We start from the raw sequence: 21,267 nt of genomic DNA, 5'->3' as shown, positions 1-21,267 counted from the left end.
ATTGATACAAAAAAATTAATTTTCTGCTTATTCTCGTAATTGTGTCGTTTATAATCTATTTAAAGCATTCATGTTTTTAATTTGATAAATACAGATATAATGGTAAACCATTTGCAGTTTTAGACCTTCTAGCATTACGATTTTTTTAATGTTGGTCTTTTGTAGGTGTTGGTCTTTTGTAGCAACGCCCCAAAACAATTATTTTTTGAGAGTAAATATTCTGCATCTTGTTTTGTCCATTAATATGTATCTCTGTCGGATGAAATAAGTTTGCTATTTTGCCGCGATATTCTGCATGATTTCTACTGACGTCATTCCAATTTGGTACCCAAAATTGAATATTCGATCCATTGTCCCCTCCCTTACTCCCTGAGAAATAGCCATTTATATGATTTTTAGGTTATAATGCAATGAAAAAGTATTTAGCTTTAAATTTTAAAATTCAGATAAACAAAAATATTATATTCTAATAAAAAATCATTTTTTTTACAAAAAAAATACATCGCATTAACATAAGAAATATGCGAAATATATTTATAAAAATTAATCAAAATGCGCACGAAGGAAGTAAATTTTAATCAAAATTAATTATAAAGTTATATTTTTTTTGCATAAAGAAATTAAGCTTATTACGTATAAAACCTTAAATAAGTAACTAGAGATGTGTCTGTCTGTTTGTATATTGAAAAATCTCGCTTAGCGCTGAACTAAAATAGTTCTCCTATACAGTGGAGCCTCTCATAGGTCCTGGGGAGGTTTATAACTAGTTTGGAGAAGGATTCCACCACCCTTCCAAGAAAAATCGCCCCTAGATGTCTATATGGACGTAGCCGCTAGTACTTACATAAATTTGAACGCTGCAGTTATTATCTAATTTTATTGAATTTTTTTTATCGTAGTAAAAAGAAAATTTCATGATTCAAAATAAGTGTTTTTGAAAATTTGTCATTTTAATAGAATATCGTAAATTCAGTTTTATAAAAAAATTCATGTATAGCATCGTATTTATATACAATTTTTTACGAATATTAAAATAAATATCATAAAATTAGGCCCGGGGTGACAAAACTGGTTTTGATCTTATATTGTTTTATCCGCGGAAAACTGTCAATAAAACTATGCAAAGAGCAATACTCAATTTTTTAGATAAAAATTCTTAAAAACGCCATTAATTTTGTGGCAGAAACGCCATTACAAGAATATCTAAACTAATCCCCTTTCAATACTAAACCCCTTCTTTTCTCAAATATCTCCCTTTTTTAAAAAGCTTGAATTGACCAATAGAAATATTTCATCTGGATTTTAGACTATTTTTAAATTTTAAGATAACAACGAGGGAAAAGATAACTAAAGACTAATATTTTCTCCATTTAGAAATAGAAAATTGATTGAAGATTGATTTATCTTCGATTGATATATGCAGCTTTATAATGATCATATGAAATTATAGGCCAAATCCTATCAAATTTCTTATGCTAGCACACAGTTGGCGGATTCTAAGGGATTTTTATGAAACTTTTATTGAAAATCTTGGCTCTAAACTTTTGATTCTTATAGAAATAAATAAATCTTTTAAAAACTTACTATCTCTATTAGAATTATAGCTGTAATTTTGATAAAAAAAGCATATTATTACTTTACTAATAGATAAATAAGTTATAATTTGAGTATATTAAATTAAGATATTAAATACCATAAACATATCCTTATAATATCCTTATAAAAAAGTAACAGGATTTCTGTTTGTCTGTGTGTATGCTTGTACCGAAGAATCTCGCTAACCGCTGAACCGATCGGGTTCTCCTTTACAGGGTAGCTTCTCATAGGTCCCGGGAAGGTTTATAACTATTTTTTTGGGGGATGGGACACCCCCAACCTCCCCAAAAAATGGAAAATATCCCCCCCAAAACTTTTTAAAACTTTTAAAGCCGCTAGTTACAAATATTGTATTAATCAATGGCTTTAAACTTGTGATGATTCTTAAATTATTCTTATAGATTTTGTTCTAACTTTTGTTAGTCATCTGGTCTTTCTCGGCTACTATTTAAGATAGAAGACTGCACATTTGTCTTAAAACTAGTTAGTTAAAAATGAATTTTGATTATTCTTTGATTTCATCCTACCTTCTCTTTTTTAAATGTTTCTCATTTAATTGCTATAAAAAAGAAATGAAAAGTCCGTATACGTTTTTCTCACTGTCTTTTTTTGTAACGTTTTGCTTATTCTCAGGCTTTTTTCACTTATTTTAATAATATTGTTTAACAAGTATTGATATTCTATAACCTCACTTAAAAAAAAATCACAAATATTATGTATAAAACTGGTGCTAATTGGTAATGTTTGCTTGTAGAGTTTTGTATAGTTTATGTATATGTAAACAAAACAATTAAAGTACTGTGTGCTGTGTACCTCGTGTTATGTTCACTCAATATAGTATAGGCAATAAAACTCCTCTCCATTCAGCAGAGCAGCACACAGCTCATATCTAGCAGCAGCAGGAGAGGGAGAGAGAGGGGCGCAGCAATAATAATGGCAAGCCTTTTCAACTAGACAGAGAAAGAAAGAGGGAGAAAGAGAGAGGGTTGGTGTGTGCGTGTGAAAAATATTTTTCTAACAGAGAAAAAGAAGAGAGGAGGTAGTTTTTCGCGTTCGCGCACACTCTACCGACCATAGCAGCAATACAGACAGACCAACTAAATAAATATCTTAATAACAAAAAAAAAATAATTAGTGAAACTAAAATTTTAATGAATAATATTTTGCTAGACGACCACCACCTCTGAGAATTCTCCTAGAGGAGGTATGCACATATGGCAGCCATGTTTAAAGAGCCGGCAAGTGGGTGACTGTGTGACTGTGGTGCCTGCATGCCAGCCAGGAAGGGGCCAGGCAGGCGCTCTGGCGGACATTCACGCCACTTCACAGGATTCTACATATACAAAGTTGGAAAACTAGAACATTAATTTCTTCAAAGCCATTTAAAAATCAGGAAGTAATATTCCATGTAAAAATATACCTATCTTATTCCCTTTTTCTACCAGATGAAAAGTGTATAACTTTCTTAATTTTTTACAATCACAACTTAATGTTTTGTACCATCGTATATTAAAGCAATACAGTTTATTTTACAAAGAATTTTTGATTAGCGGTAGCAGTAGAAAAACTTATCAATTAAGAAAAAATCTCCTTCTTTTAGTTTGCTTTAAAAAATACTATTTTTTTCGCACATAGCCTCTTGGGGAGGGCAAGGTAAGTCAGGGAAATAGTCTAACACCACCTCAATATATTTATAAAGCTTCCTTAAAGTGCACACCTAACTCGAACCATTATTTTCCCAGATCTTTAGCTTCATACAAAAAAACCTTACTACTTTATAGTAAAACTATTTTCTAACTTTTGATAAATTTCTTGGCCTTAAACAAGCAGGCAATATCTCTTTTACTATACAATAACAGGATTGTGGGACAAGGGCTTGAATCTCCATTAAAAATGGAAAGGTTGAAAGAAATATAAAATGGATGCTATGCCATTTGTTAGATCTTACACAAGCTAGGGCAGTCCTAAGGAGATATAAATTTAAAAGGGAATGCTTATAGGGGTGTACAAATTAAGGTGAATTTTATACAAGGAGAAAGGGAGAGAAAAGTGGATGGGCAAACTTTGGATGGAGTACTGACTGCCTCATTTCAGGAAGGAAGGGGGGAGGGGTATATTTACACCCTCCCCGACTTAAACATGTACTGGACACACTTTTTCTCTTTTCTATACCCTTTCTCTTTTTTTGTCTACACGTTCTGGCATTACTCTTTTCTGAATTAAGGTTTACCCTTTCTCCCCCTGATATGATACTAGAATTTAAGCAATCTTCACCTTCCCTATTTTCTTTATAAAATCACTGGAAGAAAGGGGTGTAAATCTGAGGGGACTTTAAATGCGTGTTTGAGAAGACAGACAAAGTTTGTCTGTCTGTGTGTGTTTGTCATAAAAGCGTACTAGACAGATTCTAGTTTGGCCAATATAAAAAATACAGGTTTGGGGTACACTGTAAAAAATAATTTTTTCATTTAGTATCAATTGATACGCTGGGGTTGTATTAGACCTGGACCCGTAAGTGTGCTGTATTAACAAAATGAATATATAACACCATGTAATACTATATACCGTAATAACTAATACTATACAGAGATATTACGTTTTTAGTATCAAATCTTACCCTACAGAGTAGCAAAAATTACGAAAGAGAGCATTAAAAACTTCCTTCTAGCATATTGAATTTAGAGTATTAGATAATACTAAATGCACATTCTTTATTTAGTAATACATATTACTCCATAGAACACTAAGTAATACTCAATACAGTATTGGAATTTTACTTATATATCGTAATGAGGTTTTTTTGCTAGAACGTAAGGGATGATTCTATACAGTAATGAAATGAATATATAGTATTATCTGATGCTAAATTTTTTATTTTATTTTTAACAGTGTACACATAGTCTAGAGGGAACATTTTTATTAAAAAAGAAGGGAGACAGAGTACAGAGGAAGTTAAATTAATGGATTTATTATTTCTTGGATATTACATCAGATTAATGTACTCTAATGAACCTTGTAGCGGGCTAAAATAACGATACCCCTCCTCCATCCCTTTGCCCTATCCCCTCCCCCTACTGGTTGAACAAATTTTCCAATAAATTACAGAGGAAAAACCAACCATAATTAACGACAATTTTTACCCTGTCATAAATATATATCCACGTATTTTCTACATCCAATGTAAAATTTAATAAAAAACAATAGAGGCTAAATACATAAAAAAAAGAGTCAGAGAGGTGATATCCTGATATCCCTGCTATACTACTCCCTATTACTATATCCCTGATGGCTACACAGGAATATATTAGTATACTATGATATTATTTACCTCTCCTGATATCCCTGCTACACTATAATACCTGCTACTAATATTTTAGTATACTATGATACTATTTAACTGTCCTGATATCCCTGCTATACTATTCCCTATTATAATATTCCTGGTGGCTACACAGGAATATTTTAGTATACTATGATATTATTTACCTCTCCTGATATCCCTGCTAAACTATATTCCCTATTACTATATCCCTTGTGGCTACACAGGAATATTTTAGTATACTATGATATTATTTACCTCTCCTGATATCCCTGCATATACTATATTCCCTATTACTATATCCCTGGTGGCTACACAGGAATATTTTAGTATACTATGATATTATTTACCTCTCCTGATATCCCTGCTAAACTATATTCCCTATTACTATATCCCTTGTGGCTACACAGGAATATTTTAGTATACTATGATATTATTTACCTCTCCTGATATCCCTGCTATACTATTACTATTACTATATCCCTGGTAGCTACACAGGAATATTTTAGTATACTATGATATTATTTACCCCTCCTGATATCCCTGCTATACTATATTCCCTATTACTATATCCCTGGTGGCTACACAGGAATATTTTAGTTTACTATGATATTATTTACCTCTCCTGATATCCCTGCTAAACTATATTCCCTATTACTATATCCCTTGTGGCTACACAGGAATATTTTAGTATACTATGATATTATTTACCTCTCCTGATATCCCTGCTATACTATTACTATTACTATATCCCTGGTAGCTACACAGGAATATTTTAGTATACTATGATATTATTTACCTCTCCTGATATCCCTGCTATACTATATTCCCTATTACTATATCCCTGGTGGCTACACAGGAATATTTTAGTTTACTATGATATTATTTACCTCTCCTGATATCCCTGCTAAACTATATTCCCTATTACTATATCCCTTGTGGCTACACAGGAATATTTTAGTATACTATGATATTATTTACCTCTCCTGATATCCCTGCATATACTATATTCCCTATTACTATATCCCTGGTGGCTACACAGGAATATTTTAGTATACTATGATATTATTTACCTCTCCTGATATCCCTGCTATACTATTCCCTATTACTATAACCCTGGTAGCTACACAGGAATATTTTAGTATACTATGATATTATTTACCTCTCCTGATATCCCTGCTATACTATATTCCCTATTACTATATCCCTGGTGGCTACACAGGAATATTTTAGTATACTATGATATTATTTACCTCTCCTGATATCCCTGCTATACTATTCCCTATTACTATATCCCTGGTGGCTACACAGGAATATTTTAGTATACTATGATATTATTTACCTCTCCTGATATCCCTGCTATACTATTCCCTATTACTATAACCCTGGTAGCTACACAGGAATATTTTAGTATACTATGATATTATTTACCTCTCCTGATATCCCTGCTATACTATATTCCCTATTACTATATCCCTGGTGGCTACACAGGAATATTTTAGTATACTATGATATTATTTACCTCTCCTGATATCCCTGCTATACTATTCCCTATTACTATATCCCTGGTGGCTACACAGGAATATTTTAGTATACTATGATATTATTTATCTCTCCTGATATCCCTGCTATACTATTCCCTATTACTATATCCCTGGTGGCTACACAGGAATATTTTAGTATACTATGATATTATTTACCTCTCCTGATATCCCTGCTATACTATTCCCTATTACTATATCCCTGGTGGCTACACAGGAATATTTTAGTATACTATGATATTATTTATCTCTCCTGATATCCCTGCTATACTATTCCCTATTACTATATCCCTGGTGGCTACACAGGAATATTTTAGTATACTATGATATTATTTACCCCTCCTGATATCCCTGCTATACTATTCCCTATTACTATATCCCTGGTGGCTACACAGGAATATTTTAGTTTACTATGATATTATTTACCTCTCCTGATATCCCTGCTATACTATATTTCCTATTACTATATCCCTGGTAGCTACACAGGAATATTTTAGTATACTATGATATTATTTACCTCTCCTGATATCCCTGCTATACTATTCCCTATTACTATATCCCTGGTAGCTACACAGGAATATTTAGTATACTATGATATTATTTACCTCTCCTGATATCCCTGCTATACTATATTCCCTATTACTATATCCCTGGTGGCTACACAGGAATATTTTAGTATGCTATGATATTATTTACCTGTCCTGATATCCCTGCTATACTATATTCCCTATTACTATATCCCTGGTGTGGCTTGAGGCATATTTTCGCGTACCACAATATTATTTACCTCTCCTGCTAGGATTGCAAGAGAACAAGAAAAAAATGAGAGGACACTCCAAAGCTTTGAAAATTTTTATCCTCTTGATTAAGTAGTGTTATTATATCAATTATATTTGTATTGCTTATTAACGTATTGCTCTTACATCTTAAAGACCCCATAGAGTTGCTTCTAATTTTTAGCCAAAATGCATGGCCTTTTGTTTTACCAACAATTTCAAACGCCGAAAATAGCATTTTAATGTCTTAATATCTGACGTTGTGCGGTAGGAATTCAAACCAAACGCCTTCAAATCAGCAAACATAAAAGCAATGAACTTAGAAGTATAAAATTCAATAAAATCAAAAGTTTCTTTTTAAGGCGAAAAGAATCTAAGGAGAATGTTCATTATTTAAGCAGAAAAGGGGAAGCAATATTTTATCAGAGACAAACATTTAGAGAGGGAGAGGAAATTAGGGTATTTATTAACCCAGTCCCCAAATTTTCTACTAACGATTTCTTATGCGTTGACTTAACAACTTTATTGGATTTTCATTAGTTAATTCATTAAGTTGAGTCCAACGTTTAAACCACTAATTGTAATCTATTAATGAATAGGTAATTTTGTGTATCATTATTGGGGATTTAGGGAAACACATCAATTTATCGGCCATTGTCTGATCCCTTTAAATCCCTGGCAAACATTAGTTTTCACTTTGAGGTATAGAACTAGGGGAAGTGAGAAAAAAAGAGTGTGTTGTAGATTCTAAAAGAGAAGGTAAAATATGTTTTGCCAGGTTAATGGATATATATATCATCACTTGGATCTGACACCAGATTTTCAAGTTCTCCATAAAAGTAAAACTCGCAGCGGGCTAAAATAACGATTCCTCCACCTCCAACCCTTTACCCACTCCCTTACCCTACTATTGGATGAACGAAATGACCAATAAACGAGTTCCATGTTAGCAAGCTAAATTGACGAAAATTTTTCCCTGCCATAATATCCATGTATATTCAACATACATTACCAAGTTTTGTTAAATTTTTTCTATCCACATTAAATAAAAAGATAGATATTGTATCTTTGTGTTTTATAAAATATTATATTTTTTGTAGTAATAAAATATACAATTTTGTTTAGGAAAAAGAATAAAAATTGTCTTTTAAAGTGTTTTTAAAAACTCTTTGTTTCTGCTGTGCGGATAATTAGGACTTCTAGACAAAAGTTATCTTGTTCAAAAGTTTGTTTTTATTCAACTATTTGCCAAATAAGTAGTAAGTATTCATCTTTATAAGTAAAGTCCGGTTAAACTACATAAATATTATACATTTTTCACATCAATATATCATTATTTATTTTAGCGAATAATGATTAAATAGCTATGTAGGGATTCTTTTATATTTAATACGAATAACAAATCTTTTATTATAAAAGCTTTGCATTTAAAAAACATAAAAAATGTATGATATATAAATTACCAAACTTTAAGCCAGTTCTACACATTTCCAAAACCCTCCATATGCTTAAAATTTAAAAGAGGGGGGTTGGTGTTCAAGTTTATAGTACCCTTCCCCCCCCCCTTCCCCCCTACACACAGGAGAAAAATAAGTAAGGGGTTCAATAATGTGGGGGGGGGGGGTGAGGGGAGTAAATGGGGAAGAAAATAGAAAACCTGCTTTTTATCTAAATTTTGTGGAAGGAAGGCTGTAAATGTAGAAAAAGGGTAAGATTGTCTGTCTGTCGTACGTCCGTTTGTCTTTGCCTGAAGCACAGGCAGAACATTTACGAATACTTACAGGGATAGGAGATTGCAATGGCGCTTAAGTGTACACCTCCGTTTTCTTACATTATTAGGTTGACAAATACATAATATTATTAATGAAAATTTCTAAAGAAATTAATCATCAATTGTAATCTATCTACGTCCCTGGATTTATGTAAGGGGTAAAATATTTCGTTGGAGGAGGAGGAAGGGGGGTCTTACTTTATTTCCCCCCTCTTCCGAAAACTGGCCTTGAAGGATAGAGTTTAACTTAAAGTCAAGAAAATAAAACATTATGATAACCCGTTTTACCCCATCCCTTATCCTCTACCCCACTTTTGCTTTCATTACAAAATTCTTCCATCCTAACTTAACAACGCTATTCAATAATGTAGCTCACCAAATTTACACATAAGGTGACGTTAACATGGGAAATACATATAATTAATTATGAAAATAATATATCCAAGTGCGTCTGTCGATAAAAAGAGAAAGACGCAATAAATCATTTAGCTCTTTATTTTTAATTTTTTAAGTTTAAAAATATTGTACTCGGCTATTCCTTGGCCGATTTAGGCTTTTAATCATATCCTGGCCGAGACAAATTTAGACCGTTGACTAATCAAAAATCGGTTCAGTTAGAGGGATACCCAACGTCTCAATTTATTGCTACCAAAAGTCTTATAACTACGTTGCAATTATATAAAAACCCGTAAATTGAGTTTAATCAAAGGAGTATACTACACATTTCAATCACGCCCCCATCCCATGATACAGCGTGGCATTAATTTGTCATCGACCCCTTGAAGGTGGGGAAGACATTTAAAGAAGGGGGTACAGTCAATATATATTATACTTTCATATATATATGTATATATATTGATATATAATATATGAAGAGAAAGTTGAAACTATAAATCCTGTTTTGTTCGCTCACAGGAAAGAGAAAAGAAAAATTTTGAGAAAAAAAGATAAGGGGGGGAAATGGGGTGGGAGGGCTTATGTTAATGTTTGAAAAGGGGCCATGTAAGGGGCTGGGAAGTGTTATATGGCGTTTGGTTAAAAAGGAGAAATTTAAGTAGAACAGAAAACTAAGGAAAATTTAAATATAAGACAGGTTTTCTTTCCCAAAATCAAAAAAGTAAATTATGTACTTTTTAATTTAGACTTATATTAATATGCTATATTCAAAAGCAATTTTAATTAAATAATATAAAATATGTATTTACTGTATGATATTATAGACAATTGTCCGCGGACAGGAAAATAAGAAATAGCAGAACTATTTAATGTTTTTTGTTTTTTTATAGGCCAAAGCCAATTAAGAAAAGAAAATTAGAACTATCTTTCAATTTAATTTTCTTTTCGTGAAATATTTCGACAAACGTTTAAGATAAATGTTTTTTTTCAGAGCTGGATCTTTAAGTCATTTTAGTGGTGAGCCAGATCGGGGTGCGCCGAATTTCAGCCAATCACAGCACGGCATTTCATAAAATGCTGTGCTCTCATTGGTGGAAAGTTGGCTCACCCCGATGTGGCTTACCACTAAAATGATTTAAAGATCCAGCTCAGTATAATTTACAACGAGGTGTCATCCATCATTTCTGATTAGGATTCAAAACCATACAGAATATTATTTTTTTTTAGCTGGGTCAATATTCTATATATTTGTTTGAAGTTTCTGTAATATTTTCATTTTGTTGTACTAGTAATGAGGGATGAAGGGGAAATTGGACTGTAAATAACACTTGTACCCAATGTTTTATAATAAAAACGTAATCTTATCTTTTGTTACTTTTATCATTTTTTTATTGGATAGATTTAAACTAGTAGTGATCTTATTTTTCAACCATTACGGGATAAGTTTGTCATTATTGGGGATGTATTGTATATTAATTTATTGCCATTGCCCTATCCATTTAGATCCCTGACTAGTTTTAGACATACTTATTCCTGTTAGTAAGAAAGACAAATAAAAATCTTTTCAATAATTTTATAAAAGTTCCTAAGATAATCAGGGAAAAAAGCAAAAAAATAATTATCATCAAATTTTAAAAATATATATATAATTATGTGAAAATATTATTTGTCTATTAAAAGCAGACAAACTTAATGGGATAGAGATGTATTAGACCCCAGTTAAATTAAACTAAAAACTTATTAAATAAAAGTGAATGCGAAGCTTGACTGATAAACAAGGTTGACAACATCCATAAGTAGCGAAGCTCAATAATGATGAAGGGATATCGTGAAAAAAATTAATACAGAGCAGTATCATACAATACGAGACCTTTTAAATCACGCAACCTTTAAAAATCTAGGAATCGATCTAGCACCGCAATTAACAGACAAATCTTAATGAAACTCTGATGGAAATATGTAGAATATGAGCATATTCAATCCCTGATTATTTCAGCCGTTAATTATGAATAGGAGTTGATAAAATCTCGAAAACCTAAAAATCTAGGAATCGATCTAACACCCAAACTAATAGACAAATCTTAATAAAACTTGTAGTATTTTATAATCAATTAATCACTGAAAATTTGAACCTTCTATCTTGAAAAGCAGTTGAAAAAGTCTCGAATACTTAAAAATCTAGGAATCGATCAAGCACCCAAAAAAAGACAGATGGACAAAACAATGTATAGATTAGATGGGCATATGTAATAGGAATCTACACTAAAAATTTCAGCTGTCTATCTTGAATAGGAGTCGAATAAAATTCATCCCTAAAAGGTGTGGAATAAGATAAATCCTGAATCTCCACAACACCCCCCAAAAACTTTCCTTTTTTTAGGAGGGAAGGGGTGATTTGACCTCCCTCCCTCTATAGCGATAAAAAGAATTTTTATAACTATTTTTAAGCAGTAGGCAAATACAAAAAGGCCTATTTTTGAATAATTAGGACAACGCAAATTAGTTTTGTTACCAGAAATGACTTTTTTTAGAGAAGGGAAAATGCAGCCTCATCTGTAATGTAAAAGGCAGAACCAAATAAAAACTCCACAAATTATGATTCGTCTGGCAGTTAATTTTGTCTTGGCTAGACGCAAAATTAGTCTTAATATCTTGTGGTTATGGTTAAATAAAATTCTTGGCGCATTTTCCCTCTAAGTGTCTATCAAGCACTGAACCCACTACCCCTTATCTTTTAATAAATTGAAAATATTGGTGATGTTTTTTTTTTCTCTAGGTATTTACCCTGTGGGGCTAACCAGCACCAAATGTAATTTAACCTAACCTGACGATAAGTAATAAACAAACAAATGCAAAATCTTCCTGTCCTTCCCAGTTTTATTTTCACTTTTTGACAAAATAAGGGGGGTTCATTGCCAGACAAGGCTCTTTTAGAAAAATTGCCAAATTCTCCTAGATCTTAACAAAAAACAAGCAAGAAAATGACCTTAAGTATTTAAGCTTTAAACATGTTAAAAGTAGAGAAAGGGAAGTAATATAAAGTCTAGGTAAGCTGCCGTTAGCTTGAAAAAAGTCATATCTGAATAATATAAAAAATATGTTGATTTCAGCTAATTCAGTTGGAATGCTTTTTTATAACCTATAATGATCAATTTATTAAAGCAGGAAAATGCTTCCACTTCCCATTATTTTTTAACTTACAAATGATATCACATATTATAATTATTTATTAATAAAAATTATAAATTATCCTCATTATAAAGTAATAGGATCTCTCTCTGTGTTTGTGGTGTGCACATAAGGATCTTACTGACTGCATACCGATATTGTCCTCCTTTACAATTTAGATTGTGGGGGGGGGGGGGGAATTTCCCCTACCGCTCAAGGGTTTAAAAACGGTAGGACATTGTCTTTTGAAGTGTTAGTCTACATATGTTACTTTTCCTTATTATAGAAAAGCTTTGCATATAAGAATCTATATTTCCTGTGTATGGCAAGATTTTACAATTTACATTGCCTCAAGTTTTTTTTTTATGGCTAGCGCATGTGTTGTAAGTTCAATACTTTACCTTCTCTTTTTATTTACAATTTATATATCCTTCCTTTCCCTCTAACATTTACATCAAGAAGGGGGAGGGGGAAGGGGGCTAGCCTAGTTTTTAAGTTAAAAACTAAACATTTCTCAATAATATTTGTTAGATATACATTATAGACATACTAACATACAGACAAACAGCCAGTACTGTAAAGTTTGGAGTAAGGTTTTAGGTGCGGCTTATATTCAATATTCATAACAGTGTCCAATATTTGTATGGTTCTTAATGTTTGAAACTCTAACTTATCCTACAAATGACTACCTTTTGATTGCACTACCTTTGTCTAATAGTTAACCATGTTGCTGGGTAATGATTTGATCGTGTATATATGTCAAAATCGCTTAAATCTTTACAATTAATGAAATAAGTTATTATATTTAAAGTCATACAAAAGTGCCTTTGATATAAATTTAGAAGTTCTTGGATTGAATATAATAAGTTTACGTCTAATATGAAAATAGGATACTAACAGTATTATAAAAAGTACAGTTTTTATGTCATTTCACCATAACTATAAACTAGTTGAGTAATTTATTTTAGGGAAGGCAAAAGGGCGCAATTTTTAGTATAATATAAAGTTAAAGATCCCAAAGTGCAGAACTTGCTAGCATAATATTTAAAACACACAAATTCACATTGTGCGACAGACAGACAGGCTGGCTGCTGCCGCGAGTATAATTTACCTTACAGACTCTAACTTACAACAGACAAATACAGATATTTGGACAGACAGGCAAACACTAGTTAAACATGTCTGTCTTATCTTCGTGCCTTTCCCCTTTTTCATCATAAATCCAGTTCTCCTTTTATTAATCTTTCTCTCTTTGTTAGTTCTGTCTATCTCCAAATGTTTTCTATCTCTTTCTCTTTTTTACACAAACAGACACACATAACAAACGCACATACACACAGACACACATACTAATGCACATCAATAAAGCTAAGCTTGACAATTTCCAGCTATTGGATATTGGTGTTCAACATCCACCAATCAGAGACAAGCATTTTTGGCGGCAATTTCAAATGGCGGCAAAATTTACAAATTTTGGCGGCACTCTATTGGCGGCCGGAGTATTTATTGGCCTGTGTGTGCTACGTGTCAGGGAGGAGGGAACATTTGGCTGTAAAATAAACAAGTTCCCAAAGTTTTATAAAATCGTTACCTTATTCATTTGCTCAACAACTTTGGGGACTTTTATTGAGTTTTGATTGTTTGTTCAGTGTCCAAACGTTTCAACCCCAAATTATAATCTAAAGAAGGGCTTATTTTGTGTATAATCATTGTGGATGTACATCAATTTATCGGCTATTGTCTTATCCCTGGCTACGTGGTATGTGTATGGCTCTGGCTAGCATTATCTATATATGAGGGAAAAGTTGACTAGCCCAGAGATTAACGACTATACAATTTTGAAATCCTGCCTGGGCCCCTCACATACACATACTCTTTGTACCTGGTAAACTTTAGAGCTGTTATTATATCATCAGAGACAACCGTCTAAATGGAATTATTTAATATCTAGAAATCTAAGCGATTTTGAAATTAATTTAAGTATACGTTTGAAACGGATAAATGTGCGACCTACCGGTGAAGATGCCAAGTTTCGTTTATTTTTACAGTAAGATTCTAAATATAATGGGGACTATAAATGTAATAAAACTTAAGATATATAAAGTATATTTGTAATGAAATATTAAAATACTCCTATTTTGAAATCTTGTTTAACTATCCCTACAAATTATTAATTGCTAAAAACTGCTTATTTATCTAACAAACCAATGAAAAAATTCCATAATTACATTTTTAGAGTAAAATTTTTTTTGCAAATAATTTACTAAAAGCATCAAATATTTCACTTATTTAAAAAAAGGCCTTTGCTCTAAGTTTCTGATAATATTGCTAAATTTAATTATAATATTGGCGTCATTAATAAGTCGATTAAATGTAAATACAAAGCCTCTAGGTTTAACAGGGCACATATAACTTATAGCACACAGACACAAACACACACACACAATTACACAGAAAAAATGCACACAAAACACTCTACGTTAACTCACACACAAAAAAATTCTACATTGTCTAGAAACCATGATACAAAACAAAAATTTTAACAAATTTATAATATTTTGCACCGGGTTTTTACATTTAAAAATTTTTAATTTAAGGTATAACACTTTAAAACTAGTAAATAAATTAATGAATTTTTAAATTTTGTATAAATTTTCTTATTGTTTTGGTTGGTTTGTTTAGTGTGAAAACAAACAATATTTCTTAAAGATTAATTCTCTTACAGGGTCATCTACAAATTTATTTATAAGTTCTGGATATTTTTAGTAATGTTTGTTTGTCTGTACAAGAAAAGAAAGTAATATTTCATTTCAAAAGATCAAAGTTTCATTGAAAAATTAAAAGGTTTCAGTCCTTATAATTTATAATCAATGATGTTGTTTTAAATAATCTTATTCAATAATTAGAATCAAACTCAATGAGACTTATGATGTGAGGGAAGAAGTTACCTCAAAAAATTATCATGTGACCCCATAAAAATGAGGGATTATCCATCTTTTTTTTTATTGGTTTTCTTTCCCACTCCCCCTCTCCTAATCCCTCATTTTCATAACGTCAGAATTTTTTTAGAGCGACTTTTTCCTCTCACCTTATGATGAATTGTCGAATTTCAGAATTAGTTGCTAGAATAAACCAATTAAAGTTTCCATGTCAAATCAGCCACAAAATAAAATTTCCTAAGTTATGCGAAAGAGTTAAAAAAAGACCATTCAGTTCTTCTGAAAAATAAAATCCAAATTTGTGGCTTCAAATGAATTTTTGAGGTTTAAAAATCAATAAAAAGACTAAGAAAACACATCAACTATTTTAAATTCATACAACAATTCCACCATTGAAATAGAGAGGACCATCAAAGATAAATTTATCTCCACTAATTATTGAAGTTAAAATATCATTTTATAAAAATTTATTTAACGAAAACGATTAACAGTTTTTTTGTGGCACCCTGTAACAGTTCTTCACAACACATTAACAAACTTAAAACATTTTAAACATTAATGCGAAAATGCATTTTCACCTCCCTTCCCACTCTCCTTTTTTAGTAGCGACGCTACTCTATAATTCTACATATTTGTGCGCCCACCCGTCAGTCAGTCAGTCTTCAACGCTATTGGGAAAATCTAACTCAGTGATTTTATCAGCTGTCATTATTTGTACATAATATTTCCTATTAAAATGAGCTCGAGTGTGCATTTTACGTTGTCCCTTGGTCTACCAGTCATCTTAAAAAATATAGAATTTTATGTGAAAGGTTTCGTGATGATATGTTTCTTGATTATTGATTTTAACAAATTTTCTTTACATTTCCTTGTCCGTTTTATTTTCTGGGCTTCGCTTCTACAGATGTTGTAATCCTTTTTTCTCTCTAAACATTTAATCTTAAACTCCCCTATCCTATTTGTAAATTTCAAAAGGTTTTTTGTTTTTACGCTAAGATCTTGCATACCATTAAGTGAATTGATGAAGTTTTCATCTATATGGGAGCTTCTAACAGATCGTGGAATGGTTTTGGGCTATTTTCTTCCATAAATATAGCACCCGATGCTAGAAGCCCGTTGATAAAAGATAGGTAAGTAAACAGACCGTGACTTCCCTTTTTTAAGGGCGATTAACTTAAAATTTAATATGCTAAATAACGAAATGTCCCACAAAGTTTATCCATTAGTTTTGGCTCCTCCTTTTTTTATGATAAGTACTATTAGGTCGGGTTATATCAGGCTCTAGGTTTTTTTAAGATGGCTGGGGCCCTTCAAGTATAAACCCCGCAGGGTTAGGGCTCCCAGGGGCTCGCAGGGGTTAGACACAAGAGAAAAAACTACTCAACCTGATTTAATTCAAATTTATTTTAAAATTAAATAGAGGTATTAGTGACCAACGGGGACTCAAGATGAAATCACCAGATTTTGTTTTACCTAGTCTTTATATTTATCTATTCTTATCGTATTAAAGTTTTTATTCCTACATTCCATTAAGTTTTGGAATTTTTGCTTTTTGAACTCAATCGCAGCAGTTAAGTTTGTCGGTTCGAAGCCCGGGAAATTTGAAAGGGGACTTAATCGTCCTATTGTAGTAGAATGACCCTGACATACAGAATAGCAACTACAGAGTAGCTATGCTTTAATGATGTGATACTAGACAATCCACACACACATACACACACCTACATTGGCCCAAGATTGACTCAACCTATCAGATAAGAACTAATGATTTGAGACACAATATGGTGTGAAATCATTCTAGCATATTTTTTTGGATTTCTTTTTGTTAGAAATATCTATGCAGACCAAGGAGAAGTATTAAATGAAAAGAGTATTCCTTTGGAACTGAAGACATTATTTGGAGAATTCTTATGTAGAATCTAGAGACCCTAAATGGAGATTTTCCTTTGTGGAGATGTATACATATAATTGGAGATTTCTTGGGTAGAAATATTATTGTTTTATTTGAAGAACATTTCTTCTGTGGAAATTTGTTATATATATATTTGGTGGTAAAGTGGCCACGCCATGGAAACAAACTTTAAAGTAATCTACCTTCCCTTTTATGGTTCCAGCCCCCAACCTAACAAGATTTCAAAAGGTCAAGATTCCTTTGGACTACCTTCCCTTTTGTTGTAAGCCCCCCAACCTTACACATGCAATCCAGAAGTTATGGTGTGACCATACAATGAAAACATGAATTCATATTTGGACTACCTTTCCCTTTTTGTACAAGCCCCCCACATCACACCACACAGGCTCAGTTATGGGAGTCTATTGTGATGAACAGAGAATACACCACCATGTACCAGTACCAGTTATAAATCCTGCTGTGATGTTCAACTTTACAATCAACATGGAAATGGGCAATGATATACATCTGTACACCAGCTACTGCCTGTTCGAATGTACACAGTAATACCAAATGCTCAGTTTCAAACTTTGTACTCTCTAACATGGAATCATATTGTGGGGGCAATTATTGTGTACATATGTATACATAACTATTGTCAGTTCAAATGAACACAAAAATACCCAACCCACCACACCTTCCTATAGCATGATGAATTTGACCTTTCTATCGTTAGAATGGCACCATGATTGTACTATTTGTAAATTTCATTATGTATTCTATAATATCCATTTGCACTGACTATAAATACTCATTCAATCATTGTAATATTCAGTCATGTTTAAAATGTAGAACCAACAAGATCAATAAAGACTTAACAAGAAAGAAGACTGTTTTATTCGGACGAACAACTTTGACAAGAAGACAGGACTACAGGTTCCATCGTGGAGATCTGTAAAGTAGCGAAGAAGTGGACTTTACCACAAATGGTGTCAGCTGTGAGATACTTCTAGGACTTAAAGATTTTTTTTTTGACTTACTAAATAACTTTATAAAAAAAAATCTTTGAGAAGTTAGAACTTGTGACCTAGACCAACTTCATCATGGAATATATTGGAGATGTTTTTATGATCAAGTGGGAGGAGCAAATGGCCAACAAGAATCACCACCAAATTGGAATCATCAGTATGAACATGCTTTGGGAAGACAGAAAGCTGATTTCAAGAAATTAGCACCAAGTTACATCTGCACCAACATGAGTTGGGATCCTTACATGGATTTCTTCACCACAGAGAAGTCTGATTACAATCTATTCACTGATGATGACTTTAAGAAGATATTATACTCCAAGCCTACTGATGAAGCATCCAAGATTACAAGTCCTGATTTTCTCCCTCTCAAGCCATATTTTCAACCCCTGACACTCCAACACTCTGACAAGAAACTTAGTGACTTGTTTGAACTGGGTGGACAAGAAAAACTTATTTTTGAACAAAAAATCCAGTTGCAAGAAGAACATCCCACTGACTATCTCCAGAACAAACTTGGATCATTTCATCATACCCACAAGAAGTTTCAAAGAGACTACCAGTTCATATACATCAAGATGATTTTAGGTCTGTTGAACCAGAATGTGCATAATTGTTTATGTTTCCAGATACCTGAACCAGTGGAGAACTTCAAACTGCTTAGAGAAGATGTGATGAAAATTGCAAGTGTTGTCCAGTATAAACATCTTGAAGGAGAGAGGGAAGAAGCAGAGGCTAAAAGTTCTCAGTTCTTATCTGCAGTGCAGACAGTTAAAACCAACATACCAAGGAATGAAGGGGTAAATACACTGATTGGACAGAAGCTGAAAGGATATTGCCATTTCCACAAGAACAAAGAACATAACATTGCACAATGTCCAAGAAAGGAAACAGAACTCCTAGCTGTGGCACCCTCCTTTGGTGACAAGATAGAAGTGTCTGCAGTGGTCAGCAAGAACATGTATCAAGAAGTGAGGAATACTATGGGTACATCACTTTCTTCCAACAAGTCAAGAAACAATCACCAGCATATGAGCCAACAGAAAGAACGTACTGGAAAGATCATTTTTGTCTATGAAGATACTGTGGCACCCTCCTTTGGTGACAAGATAGAAGTGTCTGCAGTGGTCAGCAAGAACATGTATCTAGAAGTGAGGAATACCATGGGTACAACACTTCCTTCCAACAAGTCAAGAAACAATCACCAACATATGAGCCAACAGAAAGGACGTACTGGAAAGATCATGTTTGTCTATGAAGATACTGTGGCACCCTCCTTTGGTGACAAGATAGAAGTGTCTGCAGTGGTCAGCAAGAACATGTATCTAGAAGTGAGGAATACCATGGGTACAACACTTCCTTCCAACAAGTCAAGAAACAATCACCAACATATGAGCCAACAGAAAGGACATACTGGAAAGATCATGTTTGTCTATGAAGATACTGAAGGTGAACTCCAATGTGAACCAGTTGAAGAACAAGGAACAAGTGAATACACTCTAGAAGAGAAGGAAGACAAAACAGAGGATGCTGTCAACAAGGTAGCAGACACCGAGGATCACTCTGAGGGTGATTATATCCTTGGTTCTTTTTAGGCCAAGTAATTTCCTCTATCCAAGAAGAACTCATCCATAGTATAATACCAAACTTATGAAACAGAATCCCCTACCTAATTCCCCCAGGTAGAGCTGTTGGTTATCCTCATACCAAGATTTTCAATAGAAGTATCCTTAACAAAACTTGACTGACAGCAGAAACCTCATTGGTGACTTGATCTCAGAAGACTTTGCTAAGCTATTACTTCTACCCATCACCTGCTATACCAAGACAGTTGTTAATGTTTCAACAAATCAAAGTGTGACTATCCTCGCCAAGACTAAACAGTAACAGTTTATCCCTATGTTGGAAGAGCCTTTCACACCCACTAAACCTTGGACAGAGCTTTTTAAGGGCCAACAATGCTGATCTGAGTATCAGAGAGAAAGTGTTCCAGTTAAGAATCAAAGGCAGTTCAACAATGCTAAACACTTGTGATTCAAGCCTGACCAAGCCAACTATAGATGTGAAAATCAAACAAATTCTGGACAAATTCAAAGAAGATGGATCTAACCCTTGGTCTGAATAAGCAGAAGTACTTGATCTCCGGATTAACCACATAGATGAAGTTGACAATCAAACTCCATTTACTGGTATTTTCTACAAAGACAGAAAGAAGGCTATCACATTTAGTGAAAATTTGCTGCAAGTTCTCAACATCCAGTAGACATACCTAAAAGCAGGGCATAAAACCATAGTAAACCTTCAAGGGGGAAGGGATTTACCTTTCCAGCTGTAAAGAAGTCCAATGACGTGTTTCTTTTCCTAAGAAGACTAACAAGTGGCTTAACAACAATCAAGTTTTGTTCACCCTGGAACTTATCATTAAGAAGGTAACCAAGTTAAGGTTCATATTACAAACTGTAGCGATCAAGATCAATATCTACCCAAAAGTATGCATCTAGGAACAATTGCAGAAGCTATTCACCATTCCAACTCAATCAACACTCTAGATCATCATCCTACACAACAGTTATCTCAAGATGAGTAATGGAAAGAAGAGCTTACATTATCAAGCAACTCCAGTTAAAAGACAACAGAATCCTGAAGCAAAGGAAGAAGTAATTCAGATATTTCTAGATGGATGAGATGCAATATCCAACATGATGAAATTCCACATTGAAGTACCTAAAGGAATAATTCCTATCAGAGATAGGATATGCCCTCTTAACCCCAATGCAGGAAATGGATCTATGGAGACAGATTGATGCATGGTTAGAAGCTAAAGTAATTGAACCATCAAACA

This window comes from Acartia tonsa, chromosome 6, assembly GCF_053477335.1.
Source record: "Acartia tonsa isolate MP-2025a chromosome 6, ASM5347733v1, whole genome shotgun sequence".
NCBI lineage: Eukaryota > Metazoa > Arthropoda > Copepoda > Calanoida > Acartiidae > Acartia > Acartia tonsa.
Note: the sequence above shows the minus strand (reverse complement) of the source record.